This window comes from Pristiophorus japonicus, chromosome 1 (assembly GCF_044704955.1).
Source record: "Pristiophorus japonicus isolate sPriJap1 chromosome 1, sPriJap1.hap1, whole genome shotgun sequence".
Lineage (NCBI taxonomy): Eukaryota > Metazoa > Chordata > Chondrichthyes > Pristiophoridae > Pristiophorus > Pristiophorus japonicus.
In genome coordinates this window covers 459,649,092-459,654,159 of record NC_091977.1, presented here as the reverse complement: position 1 = coordinate 459,654,159, position 5,068 = coordinate 459,649,092, and positions in this window count along the sequence as shown.

Here is a 5,068-nt window from a genome sequence, read left to right as displayed (position 1 = left end):
AGTGCTGGGACCCCAGCTCTTTACAATATACATTAACGATTTGGATGAGGGAATTGAGTGTAATATCTCCGGGTTTGCAGATGACACTAAACTGGGTGGCAGTGTGAGCTGTGAGGAGGATGCTAAGAGGCTGCAGAGTGACTTGGACAGGTTAGGTGAGTGGGCAAATGCATGGCAGATGCAGTATAATGTGGATAAATGTGAGGTTGTCTATTTTGGGGGAAAAAACACGAAGGCAGAATATTATTTTAGTGGCAGCGGATTGGGAGGGGGGTGGGTGCAACGAGACCTGGGTGTCATGGTTCATCAGTCATTGAAAGTTTGCATGCGGGTGCGGCAGGCAATGAGGAAGGCAAATGGTGTGTTGGTCTTCATGGCGTGAGGGTTTGGGTGTGGGAGCGGGGAGGTCTTGCTGCAGTTGTGTGGGGCCTTGGTGGGGCCACACCTGGAATGTTGTATTCAGTTTTGGCCTCCTGGTCTGAGGGGGGACGTTCTTGCTGTTGGGGGAGTGCAGCGAAGGTTCACCAGACTGATTCCAGGGATGGCAGGACTGGCATGTGGGAAAAGACTGGATCAGCTGGGCCTTTATACACTAGGGTTTGGAAGGATGAAAGGGGAACTCATAGAAACATATAAATTTTTAACGGGACTGGACAGGTTGGATGCAGGAGGAATGTTCCCGATGTTGGGGTAGTCCAGAACCAGGGGACACAGTCTTAGGATAAGGGGTAGGCCATTTAGGACTGAGATGAGGAGAAACTTCTTCACTCAGAGAGTTTTTGACCTGTGGGGTTCCCTGCCACAGAGAGTTGTTGAGGCCGGATCGTTGGATGTGTTCGAGGGGGAGTTGGATGTGGACCTTGCGACTAAAGGGATCAAGGAGTATGGAGAGAAAGCAGGAATGGGGGACTGAAGTTGCATGATCAGCCATGATCTTATTGAATGGTGGTGCAGGCTCGAAGGGCCGAATGGCCTATTCCGGCACCTATTTTCTATGTCTCTATGTCTCTCTAAGGTCAGGTTCTTGGTCTCTCTGCGCTTTCGGAATATGCCTGTGTGGCCTATTCCTTCAATGAAAAAGTCTCTGAGCATTTCTCTCCTCAGTTCATCGGAGAACTCACATAAACTAGCCAACCTCCGAAGTTCCGCCACGAAGTCGGGTATGCTCTGGCCCACACAGGGTCTGTAGTTGTAGAACCTGTGTCTGGCCACGTGTAGGCTGCGCGCTGGCTTCAGATGGTCTCTTACCAGTGTGCTCAATTCTTCAAACGACTTGCTTGCTGGTTTCTCAGGTGCCAGCAGATCCTTCATTAAAGCGTATGTTTTCGAGCCACAGCTGGTCAAAAGATGGGCTCTTCTCTTGTCTGCTTTGTCATCTCCTAACCAGTCTTTGATTACAAAGCTTTGCTGGAGCCTTTCTATAAAGTCCTCCCAATTGTCTCCAGCATTGTACTTTTCATCTGATCCGTTGTTCGCCATTCTGTGGATTCTATAATCCCGTAACTCGTCACCACTGTAAAGTCCTGTCCCCTCTGTGCAGATTCACACGAGGCATGTAGTGAAGTCAAGGTCACTCTGGACCTGCACCTTTATTTCACAGCTCTGGAATGCTGCACTTGCCTGAGACCTGTCCTTATATACCTGTCTCTTGCAAGTGCACCCCTGGTGGTAAGATATGCTGGTGGTTACAGGTCATGTCTTATTACAATCATGTATAGCATGTTAGGATACAGTTATATATAATAATGTAAGATACATGACAGTTTAAGAAACTGTCTATTTCTGTCTTAAATTTATTCAACGGCCCAGCTTCCACAGCATTCTGAGGCAGCAAATTTCACAGATTTACAACCCTCTGAGAGAAGAAATTTCTCCTCATCTCTGCTTTAAATGGGCGGCCGCTTATTCTAAGATCATGCCCTCTAGCTCTAGTCTCCCTCATCAGTGGAAACATCCTCTCTGCATCCACCTTGTCAAGCCCCCTCATAATCTTATATGTTTCGATCAGATTACCTCTCATTCTTCTAACCTACTTAACCTTTCCTCATAAGTCAACCCCCTCATCCCCGGAATCAACCAAGTGAACCTTCTCTGAACTGCCTCCAAAGCAAGTATATCCTTTCGTAAATATGGAAACCAAAACTGCATGCAGTATTCCAGGTGTAGTCTCACCAATAGTTTATATAGCTGCAGCAAGACTTCCCTGCTTTTATACTCCATCCTCTTTGCAATAAAGGCCAAGATACCATTGGCCTTCCTGATCACTTGCCGTACCTGCATACTATCCTTTTGTATTTCATGCACAAGTACCCCCAGATCCCGCCGTACTGCGGCAGTTTGCAATCTTTCTCCATTTAAATAACTTGCTCTTTGATTTTTTTCAGCCAAAGTGCATGACCTCACACTTTCCAACATTATACTCCATCTGCCAAATTTTTGCCCACTCATTTAGCTTGTCTATGTCCTTTCGCAGATTTTTTGTGTCCTCCTCACACATTGCTTTTCCTTCCATCTTTGTATCGTCAGCAAACTTGGCTACGTTACACTCAGTCCCTTCTTCCAAGTCGTTTATATAGATTGTAAATAGTTGGGGTCCCAGCACTGATCCCTGCGGCACCCCACTAATTACTGCTTGCCAAACAGAGAATGAACCATTTATCTCAACTCTGTTCTCTGTTAGTTAGCCAATCCTCTATCCATGCTAATATATTACCCCCAACCCTGTGAACTTTTATCTTGTGCAATAACTTTTTATGTGGCACCTTGTCAAATGCCTTCTGGAATTCCAAATACACATCCACTGGTTCACCTTTATCCATCCTGCTCGTTACATCCTCAAAGAATTCCAGCAAATTTGTCAAACATGACTTCCTCTTCATAAATCCATGTTGACTCTGCCTGACCGAATTTTGCTTTTGCAAATGTCCTGCTACTGCTTCTTTAATAATGGACTCCAGCATTTTCCCAACCACAGATGTTAGGCTAACTGGTCTATAGTTTCATGCTTTTTGTGTGTCCCATCTGCAAGATGCAATGCAGCAACTTACCAAGGCTTCTTTGATAGCACGTCCCAAACCCACGACCTCTTCCACATCGAAGATCGCATGGGAACACTGTCACCTTCAATTTCTCCTTCAAGTCACCCACCATTCTGAATTGGAAGTATATCCTTCATCGTCGCTGGGTCAAAATTCTGGAATTTCCTCCCACAGCTTCACCGCCTTGGCTTCAGAAGTTCAAGAAGGCAGCTCACCACCACTTTCTTATAAGCAGTTAGGGATGGACAATAAATGCTGGCCCTACAAGAGATGCCCACATCCCATGAACACATTTTTAAAAAGGTTTTTGATGTGACTCTAGTAATGGTCTTGAGGAGTCTAATTCATGATTTTCAAATATCATGAAGCTGACACCTATGAATTTTTAATGTGCCTTAGCAACCCATCAAGGCGTGTACTGCTCTATATTGCCTGCATGACAGCCCACTAAGTGAGGGGCACAAACAGCCTAATCATTGAGGTAGGGATATACATAAGTTTTGAATGGGGCTGTATGGCTATAATAAGCTTTTTGTGAATTATATTTCACCAAAAATGGCTCAATGATTATGCTGGTATAGAGATACTTTTATCAAATGGCACATGGGTATGACAATTCTAAATATGACTTTGTATAGGAAACTCTCTCCATGATCAGTCAACATTCTTCTTTCAGCCAACAAATAAAAAGCTGTGAAATTCATTACCATTTGATTTTGCTGTGCACAACATGGTTACCATGTTTGCCTGCACAACAACAATTGCTGCATTTCAAAGAAATGTATAGCTTGTAAAGTACGTTGAAATGCTTGAGAGACTGAGAACCAACAGTAGAAATCTACAGTTATATTGTGCCTTTAATGCAGAAAATGTCTCAAATGATTCATAGTGATGATATTGTTGTTAAACTGTAGTAACAAAGTGAAGAGGTAACTTGAAACATGGGTGAAAACGTAGGTTTTTAGAGGTCTTAAAGGTACAGCGAGAAGTAGCAAGGAAGAAGGGTTTCGGGAAAGCTTTCCAGGGAGTAGAATCAAGGTGGCTTTGGGGAACAGGAAGGATGCACAGGTGACCAGAGTTGCAGAATCAAAGAGCACGTAGGCTGGGATGTAGGGCAGGAGGAGATTGCAGAGGTTAAATGGGGTGAGGCCATGGAGAATTTGGGGATGATGATGTCGAATTCAAAGCATTGGGAGCCAGGGGCAATAGGAAGGTCAGATAATCTCTTTCTGTATTTTAATTTATATGATTCTGTATGACTTCTTGAGGTCAGTGAGAATGGGAATGTTGGGTATGTGAGACTTTATGCAGCACAAGATGGGAGCGGCAACATTTGAAATGAACTGCCGTTTGTGTAGGCAGAACTTAGGAGGAAGATGTTGAAGAAATCAAATCTGGAGATAGCAAAAGCATACAAGGGTTTCAGCCAGATTGCAGAGATGAAAGTAAGGGTCTTAGTAATGGATAGGGTATGAGTTTGAAAATCTGCTCAGTGTTGAACAGGACACAAGTAGCAGCCAAGGAGTAGGATAGACTCCTGGACACGTGTTCGGAACCTTTGGCGGGAGACAAATATAATGGTTTCATTCTTCCTACTGTTGAATTGGATGAAGCTCTGAATCATTTATGGCTTGATGTTTATTGAGAACCCTGTGGTCTAGGGGAGGGAATATGGAGGACATGCATAGGAAATTGTGATTTTATAGTGTGATTAAATAAAGATGATAGCTGGTGGGATATGTGGCCTCATGATGTGTATTCATGTAACTGATTCCTGGTAGGCTGATAGTGAAGGAGGTCAAGGTGCTTACTCATGTTATACAAGTTAAAATGGTAGCAGTGGTTATCCATGATCCTTAACACAAGTGATAGCATCCTAGAATGTTATAAATTCATTTATGTTAAGTAAAATGGGCCATCGAATCCACTACGGCTGAATCCAAACATCAAGTCCAAATAAATCCAAGTGCTCATCTCTACCAGGGATACTACTGTACTGAAGATATCCTCAAACTAACAGAATTTCTCTA